General features: G+C 48.9%; 1 protein-coding gene across 3 annotated transcripts in view; it reads left to right on the top strand.

The window, feature by feature from the left end:
- WWC1 (WW and C2 domain containing 1) overlaps window positions 1–15,558 on the top strand; it is a 151,093-nt gene that overhangs the window by 32,712 nt on the left and 102,823 nt on the right. The gene's annotated exons all lie outside the window — the stretch shown is intronic.

Here is a 15,558-nt window from a genome sequence, read left to right as displayed (position 1 = left end):
TACAATGGGAAGGGGGTCGGCTTAGGCACCGCTTGCAACCTTGACCAAGTGAGCTCAGCTTCAACGATCTCATCTGCATGTGGGGATAAGAACACGTGCATGCCTGGGCTGCGCTGAAGACTATTGAGCTCTTTGGGTAAAGCAGCCATCAGGTACCCAGGACAAAGTCAGTTATTAACGGTGCTGTTTCCTGAGGAAACCTTGCTTCATCTACTCTGCCTTCACTTGGTGCACACAGCCACCGCCTGGGTGCTCAGGATTCTTGGTTGGTTGCATCTTGGGTGCTATCACTAAAACAGAAGGTTCTGATTGGGTGCAAACATCTAGGTGCAGCCATCCCTACTTTTCTGATTCCAACATTTCCACTGGTCTACGCCAGCAATCTTGGGGTATGGATGGGGAATTGTCTCATTTCCTTTTCCCCAAAGGTATCTGCATGACCTCACTGTCTGGTGACTCTTTGCCTGGGGCATCTGATACTCGGTCTGCTTCACCAACATGAATCCTGGGCTGGCTGCTCCCATTTCTCCCACCTCCAGTAAAACAGACATGCCTCATTGAGAAAATCCCCTCTGTCTGGACGAACAGGTGTGCCTCAGGATCTTTCCTGCCCGTAAAATCGGCCTTGCCCTTTGGCTCCCCTCTCAGGGTACCCTTTCCTACCCTCCTTGGTAGTATCTCGGGAAGAATGTTCTACCCTAGAGTTTCCAGGAAGCCACTTGATTGCATTATGGACTGATAACCTCATTTACCCTGGAGCACAGAGACCTGTAGTTTGGAGTTATACTTAGGATAACGTATGCTGGCATTAAGGCCCAAGTGAAAAATTGAGAAGGCCCAGTTATCCCTAAGCCCAAGTCCAATATCACTTAGAAGGCTTTGAGGTTTCTTATTTTCTATATTTAAAAAGGGCTCCTTCTTCTCTTTTGAGACAGAACTTCAAAGGACTCATTCCAGGCCACACTTCCTTTTGGTAAATCTTAACCAGTGTAAATGTTTACTTTTGTGTTGTAAATCCTAGGAGGCGGAGGGAGGAGGAATTTCAGAAGCAGGTGTTCTGCCAGCAAAAGTTAAAACTTAATCTGCTGTTTTGGGTGTTTTGGGGAGAAGGGTGGCTGGGGAGGGGAGCATTGATAATTAATGAGCCATGCTAATGAACCTAGAATTAGTAGACTGCCTTTTTGCTACATTGTAGGAATTCCTGGACCTTGTGCCCATGGCCCAGTGGAAGAGAGGAGAGTTTAGGAAGACCTGCCTTGCTTCCACCTCTCTTGGGGTATTGGGGGAGGGGGGCTGTCAGTGAATGAAAGTGGGAGGAACAGGCCAAAACAATAATTAAGGAAAGGGTAGAGAGGGCGCCTGGGTGGCTCAGTTGGTTGGACGACTGCCTTCGGCTCAGGTCATGATCCTGGAGTCCCGGGATCGAGTCCCACGTCGGGCTCCCAGCTCCATGGGGGGTCTGCTTCTCCCTCTGACCTCCTCGCTCATGTTCTCTCTCACTGTCTCTCTCAAATAAATAAAAATAAATAAAATCTTTAAATAAAAAACAGAAAAGAAAAGGGTAGAGAGATAAACAAAGGGGAAAGTAAAACGATGTAAAGCAACATTCATTAAACATTGTGGTTTTAGTAAAACTCTGAGTTCCTCCCATGATTCCTGAAAGAAGTCTCCACTCACCTGCCACCCCCGCCCCCCACCCTGCCAACCTGGGTTCCCTTCACCACATCCACGGACATGAACAGGAGGGTCTTGGGGATTGACCTGGGGACCTGCCCTTGCCACTAAAAAGACTTCTGGGTTTCAATTTGCTGCCCAAGAAACACCCCCTTGGAAGGAACTCTTGAAAAACTGGGGAATTCTGTGCAAAGAGACTACTTAATGAGTTGTGTAACTTGAGGAAAGGCATTTACCATCTCCAAGACTCCGTTTTCCTATCAATAAAATGGAGCTAACAGTCGGTACCTTCTCAGTTGTGAGGTTGACTTGAGATTGTGTGTGCTCAGCGTAGTGTTCAGTAACCATTACTGTGACCCCTACAGAGCCCACATACGTATATGGAATGTGCTGGAGGGAGGTCATCTGGTGGGAGGGACCCTGGGATAAAGAAACTAAGACATACCTCCACTTCCACAGGCACTCATTCCTTGAGGTCCCCTTTGCTTTGCTCTTTCATCTCTGTTCATCTAGAAGCGGGTGGGGCTGGCGGGGCAGGAGAAGGGGACCTAGAACATTGAGCGGCATGCCCTGAGGGAGTCTGGGACTGTGGGCAGACCATGGCTGGGTTTAGGAGATACAGGGCTCTGCAGATTAGGAAGAGGAAGATGTGGAAAGAGCTGGGCCCTCTTCACCATCCTCACCCCTCAAGCTGCTGAATCTCTGGTGTGTCCAGAATATTCCACAACCAATCCCTTCCTGCCTTCCCAGAGCCCCAAACTGACCTCAAGACAGTCCCTTGTGGGTGACTTACACAGCCCTTCCCAGGTTTGGGGTCACCAGACGACCCCACTCCCACACTCAGGGTCATGCTTCAGCCTGCAGCCTTGCCACTTCCTCACATAACCTTGAATATGAGCAGCAAAACCAGAAAACAGCCTATGAGGCTGGGAGCAGCGGCGGGAAGTTAAGGGCCATCCATGCAGTGGAGTGCTGCATAGTAATTAACAAGCATGAGCTCGAGCTTCAGGTGCCGATAGGGAGAGAACCCCAAAATACATAATTAAACAAATAGCAATCAGAATAGTATGTTCTGTATTTAAAGAATGGGGTTCAAAATACGTATACATCCATATGTGTTAATCTTATGGAGGGGGTTGAAGGAATTCTCTACTCCATGGAAACATTTAAGTAGCTGCTGCTCCAGGACCACCCCTGGGGAATCACAGCCTTAGAACCACTTTGTGTTCATACAGCCCCACTTTTCTCACCTCACTCAGTGTCCTGCCTGGCTGGCGTTGTGACTTTGAGTGTGCAACCCCAAGTCAACTGAGGGTCAGGTGAGGGAGATTATGTATGTCCTGTAGTATAATTCATCCATTGTAAGATTAACTTGTGGGCTTTTGTTTTGTTTTGTTTCGTTCTGTGTGTTAACATCTTCACATCAGGGCTGCATCTCAGAAATGCTTTTGGCCGGGGTCCTTGCCCACAACCCACTCAGACGCTTGTGTTCCCGCTAACGCAGCCGGTGCTGCTGTCCCTCCCGCTGAGCTCTGGCCACAGACCGCTTAAGGACGACTGTGGACACACCTTTGTTCTTTCATCAGAAAACCTTTCTTTGGCATCTTTGGGTAAAATCAGGTAGAGACCAGGATCCGAACTCAAAGTAGTTTTCAGGAGCTTGGAAGGAAACCACAGAGACGTTATCAGAGCAGGTGCTGCCCCAGCGCCCGGCGGCACAAAGAGCGCCAGTGTGAGCAGCGCACAGGTGTCTATGACGCAACGCTGAGAAGGGGTTCCGTCTTATCAAAACCTGAGCTCATTTATTTTGCTTCTCTTTTTTTTCCATATATGGAAAGGAGCTGTGTAATTACATGTCTACATAAGTCCAAGTGAAAGCCTTTTCAGTATATGTAAAGTAAATATTCTAAGGTAAAGAAAGCACGGGTCTATAGTTTATTGGCATGTTTTTCTTTCTTCGTTTCATAAGTAAGAACACGGTTATGTCACTGAGGCTTGCGTTCTCAGTTTCGTGGAGTATGAGCATGTACGATCAGCCTACATGTACACACACGTGTGTGTGCGTGTGCTGGGTACAGACCCATGCTGGTATCACTGGGAAGATGTTTCTGGAAGGACACACAGGAAACCTTAACTTTCGTGTTCCTTGAGGGGCTCATGTCTGTGTGTGAGGAGGGAAAAGGTTTTTGTTGCCTGTGTTTGTGGAGCTTTTGTGTTTCTCGTTTTTCTTTTTCATTGTTATTTTCTCTAATTTTTTTTTCCTTTAAAGAAGTGAAGAAACCTTTAGTATCAACCCTGTCTTGGGCCTCCTGAGTTCAAGAGCTCAAGAGTGGGACCCCAGATGTAGCCAGGTTTGGTTATCCCTCTCCCCAGGCCGAAAGGCAGCCAGCATCTCCAACATGGAGACCAAGAACTCCATGAGGCTCTTGGGTGTTCAAAGAAACTACTCACCAGCCATTTAGCTATGCTCCTGCCCTCTTCCCTCCCTGTCTCCCTTCTTTCCTCGTGTTTTCGAGCATGTCTCTTGGGTATAATGTCAAACATCTATAGGACCCCCCTCCTTCTAGAATTGGAGGGGGTGTCCATTTTGCAGCAGAGGTGCCTGAAAAATGCATATGTCATTACAGTCCTTGACCATCGCTTCAGAGCCTCTAAGTCTGATAATGTGGCAGTGGTGATGTGAGCCTCACCACGGGAAAGATGGCTTCTCCGTGTAGTGATCTTTTTTTTTTTTTTTTAAGATTTTATTTTTTTATTTGACAGAGACACAGTAAGAGGGGAAACAGAAGCAGGGGGAGGGGGAGAGGGAGAAGCGGGCTCCCTGCTGAGCAGAGAGCCCGATGTGGAGCTCAATCTCAGGACCCTGGGATCATGACCTGAGCCGAAGGCAGAGGCTTAATGACTGAGCCACCCAGGCACCCCTCCTTGTAGCAATCTTGATGTGAGGGCAGGTGGCGTTTTATCAGGTTACTAATGGTGGGCTGCACCTCTGCAACACAGAGAGGCTCCTCTGAGGCAATGTCAGTCCAGAAACACTGAGCTCAGTGCTGGGGTGGCTGCCAGGGCCTTCCAGAAGGAGGCGGACATCTGGAAAGAAGACAGCCAAATCAACCTCCACCTGCATCATATCCCCCCCCCACCCCCACCCCCCCCGCCTCGTCCCCCTGCCGTTCAGCCCAGTTGCCCAGGTCTATCATTCTGGGGACTTGGACATGCTCCTAAAATTCCCTAACTTGTGTCCTGTCTTTTCATCTTACCCTCCCCTCCCACTCCAGTCTCCAAGATGATCTTATTCCAAAGTTCTTAGGCAGCCTGATCAATGCCATCCCCTTACATGAAACATTCTGATGCTCTAACAGGGCCCCTGGAACGTTCGCCCAAGTACAACCCTGATTTTGCTTCTCAAGCCCCATCCTGTCCCCCACCCTCCACCTTCCATACTCTGGTGATAGGTCTGCAGAGGCATGACAGAGCCTTTGCAAACGTTCGTCCCTCTACCTGGAATGTTCTTCCCTCCTCTCTCCACTTGTTTACACCTACTCACCCTTCAGCCCTGAGCTCAACTGGAAGCCTCCTCTAACACTGCTGAGTAGGTCAGACCCCCTGTACACAGTCTCGTGCCTCTGTGTGCGGCCGCCTCATAGCACTGCTCTCCTTATTTTGGGCTGTCTTCTTCACTGCCCTGAAAGCTCCCCAGGACCAGGGATTTGGTCTGTTTTCCATAAAACTGTATCCCCTGTGCCTGGCTCCAGTAAGCTCTGAACATCTATGTTACACAAATGAATGGATGGATGACCCTTCTGCTAACAAGGCTGTGATGCTTCTCCCAAGAACCCGTGGCGGGCCCTGCCCCCAGCAGGATGGGACTGAGGAGGCTGATTGGTGGGATGGAATGCGACAGGTCCCTCTGGTATCCTGGATACCAGAGAGGGTGGGAATGTAAACTGGGCCCAGAGGCTGCATTCTTGAAATTTTACTTGGGCCCAGGAGGAGCCTGCAGGGAAGTGAACCTGACCTTGAAGTTCTTGCCTTTATTTTTTACCCCCTCTCAAAAAAATCAAGATAAAAGGTGCAGTCATGCAGAGCATTCTTTCTGAGGGAGCTGTGAGGTGGGGGCTTCTAAGTCACGCTCCACTCATCACCCAGACCTCCTTCCTGCTGGTGCCGGTGCGGCTCCCAAGATTCCTGGGCATTGCAAGTGCGGAGGAGGTGAGGTCCCCTGGCGCATGCTCCCAGGGCACTCTCGGGAACGGTTCCTGCAGCCGTTCCCCCAAACAAGGTGCCACAGAAGTCAGAAGGAAGCAGGTGCTCACTGAGCATCTCTTATGTCCCAGACATTGGGATAAGCCTCTTTCCTGTGTCCCATGATGGGGGCCTTGCCACACCTGTAAGCAAAGAAGTCAGCCGCTTAAGCAGATGAGGAATCAGGGCTCGGGAATTGAAACGATCTGCCCAGTCACGTAGCTGGGGGAGGAAATGCCAGGATTTGAACGTAGATCCATCTCGAGGCTTCCTACCCACTGTACTGCCCACTGGGCTGGCTCCGGGTTGCCCTGACCACCAGCACCTGAACATAGCAGAGTCTTCCTGCCACTTCATTAGCTCTTTTGTTTACAAAACTTGATAAGGGAGATAGGATAACTCTCATTTCTTCAAATAACTAAATGGAGGCTTAGGCTTACAGAACTTAGTTAAATGGCAGAAGCAGGATTCAAACACGGTTTCAGCCACCTGCAAAGTCCTTGCTTTTCTGCACCTTCAGCAGACAGGTTTGTGTGGCTTAGAGTCACTTTTCCTCTCTGGTCCCCGGTTTCCTCATCTGTAAAATGAGGGCAGTGGACAATGTCAGGCGTTTCCAAATTATTTTCTTTTTTTAAGCAATGGAGCCTTTTCAAGTGAAATCTTACCTTGAACCCTGGCATGTGAAGCCCTCCCTTTCCCAATGTCACCAGCCTGCCTGGATATGGGGGTCTCCTATATCCCATGTATTCTCAAACAGAACCTAGTCTGAGAATCTCAGCTGTAGGCAAGTTTCAAAGGCCTTTCTAGTGTAGTCTGCTGTCTCTGCTTCTGTAATTTGGGAGTTAATAGAAGAGCCAGGGCCCATTCTCATTTTAAAAAGCAATACCTTCTGGTTTAACATCTCCTTGGGACTCCAAGCCAAATATATTGAGCATATATCCCAGAATACACCTCCAGTGTGTTTAGAAACTGGCTTAACTATAGGGCATAGATATAAAGTTCATTGTGAGGTTGGTGTTCTGACTTGCTAGGAAATCCATATAAATTAGTAGTTATTGCAAGGCATTAACCTGAGTGGATTGAAATCGCTGCACCTTCACCTTGAAGCTTGTACCCATGGGCAAGTCACCCAACCTGTCCTATCTACCTAACCTGCTTTTTTTTTTTTCTTTTTTAAGATTTTATGTATTTATTTGACAGAGAGAGAGACAGTGAGAGAAGAAATACAAGCAAAGGAAGTGGGAGAGGGAGAAGCAGGCTTCACGCTGAGCAGGGAGCCCAATGTGGGACTCGATCCCAGAACCCTAGGATCATGACCTGAGCCGAAAGCAGATGCTTAACAGCTGAGCCACCCAGGCACCCCCCCTGCTTTTGTTTCTTTGGGTGTCGAGGAGGCGATGTTGCCCAGACTCTAGTATTAAACTGGGGGATTGGTGTACATGCTCCACAAATTATCAGTCATTGTTAATAATCTCGATTGCAAAGCATTCATTATTTCTAATGTACTATGACCATAGTTAGAAATAGGCACTGAGCTGGGAGGTCTACGCGGTGGCAAAGAGCCCTGCCCGGTGTGCAGACCCCCCTCTCTCAAACTATGTATGGCACTTATGGATGAATTCTCTTTTCCTTACTTTTGACTTACTCAGTCTTTCAACAGATAGATCAGTGATTCTTAATTGCGGAAGATTTTGACACCTCCCCCCTCATCCGCCCCCAGCACAGAGAACATTTGGCAATGTCCAGAGACGTTTTTGTTGTCAAAACTGGGAGAGAGGGTGCATCTGATTGTTAGAGACGAGGGATGTGACTAAACACCCCGTGATGCATAGGACAGTTCCCCTGCAACAAAGAATCATCTGGCCCAAAACATCAACAAGGGCTCATGGTGAAGGCCAAGGTGGAGACGCCTGGAAAGCCATGTTGAGCACCCACCATATAGGCCTGGTGATGAACAAGACAGACGCGGTCCGCTGCTTGTGTCGATCTTGTCGCCCAGTGTGCACTGCAGGGGGTATAGGGAATAGAGATGCTATGACTAAACAAAGAAACAAACATAAAATTGCCGTGTGTCTTCAGGAAATAAAATGAAGGAAATGAAATGGTGCCGTGATGAAGATTAAGCAAGAGGGACCTAATTAAGATGGTTCAGTCAGATGAGACCTTTTTTGGGAAGGTGACAGTTAAACTGGGATCTGAAAGCCCAGGAGCTAGCCATGCAGAGAGAGAGGGAGTGCATTCCTGGCATGGGTCTGAGTGTGCTGGGTGGCTGGAGTAGAGTGAGCTGTGGGGAAAATGATCAGAGCTGGAGGAGGCTGGAGAGTCAGACTTAGGCCTGGGCAAGAGCGTGGGCTTTGTTCTAAACACAGTGAGAAGCCACTGGAAAGCCTTTAACAGGGATATGATAGGATCTCCTTTATTTTAAAAAAAGATTTTAAAACTGTGAATTGAAAGGGACTTTTTTCCTGTGTTCAAAATGTTGAGAGGTGCTAAAGAAGCCAATCCTGGCTCCCGGGGAGCCGTGCCCCGCCACCTGTGGGAGAGTTATGTGAAGGAAGGGGCTTTGAGAGGAGAGAAGCAGAACTGTACCAGCTGGGCTCTGAAGAGCTGAGGGATTGGGGTGGAGGGCCCAGGACTTGGGGGAGGGGAGGAGGGAGCTGCCCCCCCACTAGTTGCTTAGGAGGAGAGAATCCGGCTGACAGGTCGTGGGCCTGTCAGGGGCACTCTCATTTAATGTGAAGGAGCATGTTGTTGGTCTGTGCTTGCCAACCGGTTCCCACTTCAAGTCCAGGGGCCCCCGGGTTTGGGGAATGCTGTTCTCTCTGTAGGTGACGGTTCAGTGTATGGGTTTTGTTTGTGTCTGCCACTTGCCTGTTATGTCACTGTATGTTAGTTACTTGTGCTCTGTGTTCCTCAATTTCCTCATCTATAAAATGGGTAAGTACCTACCTCACCAGGCTATGCCACTGAAACAAGATTCTCTTTGTAAAGGGCTTATTAGCAGAGCTCACAGTGCATAAGCAAGGTTTAGTGGATATTCATTATTACATAGTTAGTTTAGATAAACACTTTCACAAGTGATACATTTCATTTAATCTCTACTTTAATACTGTGAGATAGGTACTACAATTTTTTTTAGCAACTTTGTTGAGATCTAATTCACATCGCCTGTAAGTAACCATGTAAAACATACAATTGCATGGCTTTTAGTATATTCGAAGTTTTGCAGCCATCACCACAATCACTCTTAGAACATTTTCAGCACCCCAAAGGATACCCTGTACCCCTTAGCCATAAGCCCCCTCAACCTCCTCCCACTCCTCCCCCCAGCCCTGCATAACCACAACATACTTTCTGTCTCCATAGCTTTATGGATTCTGGGTCTTTCACATAAATGGAGCCATGTCATATGTGGCTTTTTGTGTCTGGCTTCTTTGCCTTGAAAACATGGTTCCCCCATGCAGTAGCCTGGTTTCAGCACTTCATACCTTTCTATTGCCAAATAATATTCCACTGAATGAATACACCGCAGTTTGCTGGGCCATCCATCAGTTCTTGGATATTTGGGTGATTTCCACTTTGGGCCATTTTGAATAATACTGGCATGAAATTCACTTACAGACCTTTAGTGTGTGTCTCAGTTTACGTTTTCTTGGGTATCTGGTAGGTACCGTTCTTACCCTTATTTTGCAAGAAGGAAAGCGAGGCACAGAATGGTTACGTCACTTGCCTGTATCTCACGGCTAGCGTGTGACAGAGCCCTCAGAACTCAGGCCGTCTGGTTCCAGAGACTGTGCCCTCCTGAGAGCGTTCTAGGCAGCAGCTACTGTGCGTGGAGCCAGAGACCAGGAGGGCAAAGCCGACACGTCCCTGCCCTTATGAAGCTGACTGGGAGACACGCTGTAAATAATCAGAGACTCACACAAGGGGCACTTGGGTGTCTCCGTCCGTTAAGCATCTGCCTTTGGCTCAGGTCATGATCCCAGGGTCCTGGGATCAAGTCCTGCCTAGGGCTCCTTGCTCTGTGAGGAGTCTGCTTCTCCCTCTCCCTCTACTAGTCTCCCTGCTTGTACTCTCTCATTCTCTCTGTCAAATAAATGAATAAAATCTTCAACAAAACAAAGACTCACACAACAGCTAGTGGGACAGCTGTCACAGCAGGGAGATAGATGAGGTGCTGGCAGGGGGGTTGGTGGGTCCTGGGACTTGCTCTCAGGAGAGGTGCTCAGACTATGTCTGCAAGATGCAGAGATGCTAACCAGAGGTGGAAGGAAGGGGGGAGCGGCCTCGGACGCATGCAAGCCCTCCAGGGTGGGGCCAGGGGAGTATGAATCCTTCAGAGGTCAGGCATTAACCCAGCAGTTAGTAGGCACAGGGCTCCATAGATCACAGGTCCTAGGCACAGTGCTGACTGAGGAAAACCTCTCCAGCCCAAGCACCAGGCAGGGACCTGTCTTGCTGTCAGATGATACCGATATCTCAGTAGTGGGGGGCGCGGGGTGGGGGACAGGCACTTGTGCAGATTTCAGTCCCCACCTCTCATCCGAAACCTCAAAAGGTTGGTATGCTTCAGATCGGAACCTGGGGTGGTGGTTTTTATCTTCTTCCCTCCAGGCAACAGGCCTTTCAAATAGGGAAAAGATTATCCATTCCTCTTCAAAAAGGCATGGGTGTCATTGGCCGATGAATAGTGGATTTGAGGGACAGTAAGGTACCAATCCACAGATGCACTTCTGCCAGGGGTTTGGCCAGCCAGGTCCTCCTCTGACCCTTTCTTAAGTGAGCCGTGCAGAGGACCTGGTCATTCACGCAAGGTCTGCAGGAGAAAGCCCTTGTCATCTCTTGCTAGCATTTGAGCCTGCCACTTCCCCAGGTGGGTTGGGAGTGGGTGTCGTGAGCTAATTAGGAGCATCCCACACGTTTAGGCGCTGCTGCTCCCTGCCTGGTGCCAGTGGGCAGCAGGATCTGGAGCTGCGTGTGCAGCCTGTCTTACAGTCCTGGCCATGCAGGCACTGGTTCCAAGTGCTTCCTCAGACCCTGGGACTGGCCCTCTACAGGGGGTTGTCTCAGCGGGGAGGGATAGGGAACCCACTGAGAGACTTTCAGAGGTGGAGAAGGTTAGACGCAGCTCGAGTCCAGTGCACCTGGTTCTATCTGAATTGTGCGGAGCAGAGGAAGGGAGAGGGAAAACACAGATCGGGGTCGTAGGTTCCAGGGGCTGACGGAGCTGAAGCAGGGGAGGAACCGTGGAGGGGAGAGTCTCGGAGCACCGTGAGGTCCTCGGCACCCGGGCAGGTATGGGGCAGGCCTTCAGCTGGGTCTGGGTCACAGTGTTAGGTGCTGTGGGTGAATCGCAGACATAGATGGCAAAGCCCGTCCCCCTCCCCACAACCAGGAGCTCACAGTTCAGCCGTTGAAGTGTGCACACAAGTTTTAAGCAGAGGAAAGAGATGTGGGGTTGGGGTCAAGCTGATGGGGTTCAAGCAGAGGGAGATCTCTGAGACCTGATGAAGGTCCTGAGGTTTTATAGCTCTTGAAAGAGCAGGAACTCATGTGTTTGGAGGTGACCCAAGGGGTCATGGAAGACCTCACATGCCGAGACATTGAAGTGAGACAGGACCCAGGGACGGGACCGTGCTGCATGGATGAGAGGTTTTGTGGAAAAGCAGAGAACTCCCAAAGCGTAGATGAGGAAGAGCCTCGATCTAGTCCAGGAAGCCTGTAAGTGACAGGAGCCCACGGAGATTCCTGAGGAGAGGAGAGCACAGCGAACAGATCACGTCGTGCCTGCATGGGGACACTGTGGTGGGGGCTCCTGAGCATTCCCACCCTGACCCAGGGGGCTTAGCCTCGTGCCCACTGCCAACTACCTGTGTCTGGGTGCCAAGTGGGGAGCAAAGGGCGTTTTCAGTTCCAAAGTAAAGCAACTCATTTCTGTTTATACCCTGCAAGGAACAACTGGGCTGCCAGCAACTAGGGGACACAGAAGTACCTTCTTGGGATGGAAGGACCTAACACGTCTTGAGTGCAGTCACGAGCCTTGCACAAGATTTATCTGCAATAGCCTGTGCTTGAGTGTTTACTATGAAGCAGACTCTAGGCTAATGGGGTGTCCACATTCTCTTGCATACTTTTCACAACAGGTGTAAGTGAAAAATCCCCACTGTATGGATGAGGAAAACCGAGCCTCCTAGACAGGAAGTAGCTTGCCCCAGGTCACAGGGTTCAGATCGGCCCGATTCTAGAACATCCCTGCTTCACCACCCCATGCTGTTTGTCAGCAGCAGCACAAAGACCTGGTTGCAAAGATGTTGCCGACTTATACCTCAGAAGCTGAACTCTTGCTTCCGGGTGTTTCTTCCTAGTCCTTAGGGTTTGGACCTCTCAGAGGTTCCTCCCAGCACCCCGACCCAGTCCTCCACTGATGGCATTTCTTGGTAACCCGTGTGCTTCTCCCTTGGTTCTGTCGGGACGAGAGTGCACCGCCACGGCCAAGCGGAGCTGACAAGACGCCATCGAGCTGCAGACTCCAGCAGAGGCTCGCAGGTCCTCTCTGTGCTGAGCATTTGAACTAGAGCTCCTCTCATCCTTATTTTCTACCTGCAACAGTCAGGAGAGGACAGTGGAAATGTATTAATGATCACTCTGGGACTCAAAGACCTCAGACCCTTTCTGTGAATGGAAAGAAGATGTGTTTGGGTGTTTTAAGGCAGCCTTGCAGATCGTTTCTGAAGAAACTTTATGGGCCTGAAAAAATGTTCACTAGCTTGCCTGCAGAATTTTCTTTTGATTTGATTTTTAAAATATTTTGTTTATTTATTTGACAGAGAGAGAGAGAGAGAGATCACAAATAGGCCAAGAGGCAGGCAAAGAGAGAGGGGGAGGCAGGCTCCTGGCTGAGCAGAGAGCCCGATGTGGGGCTCAATCCCGGGACCCCAAGATCATGACTTGAGCCAAAGGCGGAGGCTTAACCCACTGAGCCACCCAGGCGCCCCTTGCCTGCAGAATTTTCATGTGTCCTTCTAAGCTTGAGAGAGTCCAGTATCCCATGGGAAAAGACAAGCTGTTAAAACTCGGCTGCCAGGCCTAAAGCTTCTACCAATAAGTCGTGGCACCTTGGGCATTTATTTCTTCGGATCTCAATCTGCTTCCTCGACTGTAACGTGGGGGTGTTACTTTTGCCTTGTAGAATTGTCCTGTGGGTCAGGGTGAGATTCTAGAAGTGACAAGAGCTCTGCAAATGACAAAGTGGAGATACATGTGAGGGATAAAGGTACACAGTTGCCTTAGCTTCTGGGGTTCTTGAAGTCACCTGATGAAGCAGTAGATGGGAACATACTGTGAGCGGGGAGAACCTCTCTACGTCTCTGCGACGATGGTATTACTGCTCAAGCCTCAGCAGCTTGTCTCCCTGCTCCCACAGCAGGAGGAGGGTGGAGGGAGGCTTGACAAAGCAGTGCAAGGGATTCCTGTTCCAAGGAAAGGGTTCATTTAGAAGAGGAATCACTTAAAACAGAGGCCAGACATTTACAGTAAATATTGGGGGAGGGGGCATTTTATTAGGACTTCACTTTGGAAAACAGAACTGAAAGTCATGACAAGTAAGTGTATTTTATGTTATATTTAACAAAAGTTATAGTTGCAACTATGCCGTAATGCTTAGTATGAACAAAGTGTTGATTTCCCTTTTGCGTAATTATTTGGGCACAATTAACAATAGCAGTAAGAGCTTTCTCTTCTCGTTTGACTTTCCCAGCAGACTCGTAAGGTCATTTTTGCAAGATATTGGAGAGCGCTTCAGCGGTTCCCAAGGGCCTCATTTGATTCCTGTTGTCACTGACGTTCTTCTCTCTTGAGCAGCCTCTTGTCTCTTCTTCATCCCAGTGGATCTCCTCCTCACTTGCTAACTGAGGACCTCTGCCACTCTTGGGGCCTGGTTTGAGGATGCTTTCACCCTGCGTCACTTAGACTATTAGCTATTTTCCTTTCGGTTGACGTGCGTTTTCCTTGCACGGCTTTGTCAATCACTGAGACATCCAGCCAACCCATGAGGATGTTGACTTAAAATGTTAATGGCCTGGGCTGGGGTGGACACCGAGGTTAAGTGGAGAATAATATTTGAGTAGCACTGATTTTTTTAAGTGCTTGGTTCCTGGGTTAAATTTTCAGATTGTGATGACTCTTGCTTCTGCTCATGATCTTCTAAGTATAGGGATCAACATAATAAATATCCAGTTATCAAGTTTCCCATGACCGAGAGTGTGGGCTCTGAAGTCAGGACGCTTGGGCTTCTATCCCAGCATCTACTTGTACAATCTGTGTGACCCTTGACAAGATAATTAAGTTATCGGAGTCTCAGGTGTTCCCACCTGTTTGAAGGGGACAGTGTTAATCACTAACTCATGAGGTTCTTATGAGGATTAAATAAGATTGTTGCTGTGAAGAGCTTGCTTTAGTTCTGGAACTTCTTATATCCTCAGCAAGTATTAATTACTTTTTATGCCAAGTGTTGTTGTTCATAGTTTTTCATTAGAACCTTGCTTATCCGTGGTGCAGTTTTTCTGTGGAGGTGCTGTTCACAATGGCAGTTGACACTCTACCTCCAAATCCAAGGTCTAAAATAAATGAGACTGCAGTAGTCTGGAACAAGAGAATGGCCAGCATCCAAGGACTTTATGTGGTGTGCAAGGCTCCGCCCTATACCACCTTGTCAAGGAGAAATGACAGATCCCATCTCATAACAGAACCAGATGGCCAAGAGAGGAAGGCACCTTCAAGAGCTGTGGCCTGGGATGCCCCAGCCCTTGCTCTCCAGCTGTTTAGAGCTTGGGGCTCCCTGAAATTAATTAGGTGCCTTGTGTCTGATGGAAGCCGCAAAAAGAAAAAGGATATGGGAAGGGCAGATTCTTAACAGATTCGTGTCAGCAGATCTGGAATTAGGCTAGGAATCTGTATTTTGGAGATGCAAAATCACTTGAAAGAGATAGCACACACCTTGCACTTAGCAGGCACGCCTGAATGCTTGTTGAGAGAGTAAATGCATGCAGAATGTGCTGGAACACCTCCTGTTTTGCTGTAAGCAAAGGAATTCAGCTGAGCTGTTGTTGAGAAACTTGTGTGACTACTTAGAATTAGTTAAAAAGTAAAAGCTGAGGACCTCCCAGGGCCCAGGTTTGGAATGCTCTTTGAGTGAGATTGTTCCATAAATTGGTGGTGGTTTAGAAATGATTGCCAGACATGCCTTATTTTTTAATGAGACAGTGGATGTTTCGGGCCTTGTACAATGATTTGAGTGGGAGCCTTGTGGTGAAGTCAGGCGCTGTGTCTCTGTCGGTCCCCCACCTGCTTTCTGTCTGACATTGGGGCATGGACAGATGTTCTTAGGGTCTCTTCGGCGTCTCAGGGACCATGAAGGGTAGAGGGAGCTGAGCAGAGCCAGAAATGTACCTGTAGCTCCTGTCTTAGGCAGCCATGGTTTCCTGATCCTAAGAAAATCATTCTGAATCTGTGACAGTGGGATTGTTACTCGAGGTTCCTTCTTCCTTTCCTGATGGGGTCCTCAGAAATCACCCCCAGGCATTGGCAAGAGCCATTAACCCACTGGACTGGCCCCTGAGTGACAAAAGTCCTCTTCAGAGGCCA

This window comes from Mustela erminea, chromosome 3, assembly GCF_009829155.1.
Source record: "Mustela erminea isolate mMusErm1 chromosome 3, mMusErm1.Pri, whole genome shotgun sequence".
In the NCBI taxonomy this organism is placed as follows: Eukaryota; Metazoa; Chordata; class Mammalia; order Carnivora; family Mustelidae; genus Mustela; species Mustela erminea.
This window is presented reverse-complemented; position numbering and strand designations above follow the sequence as displayed.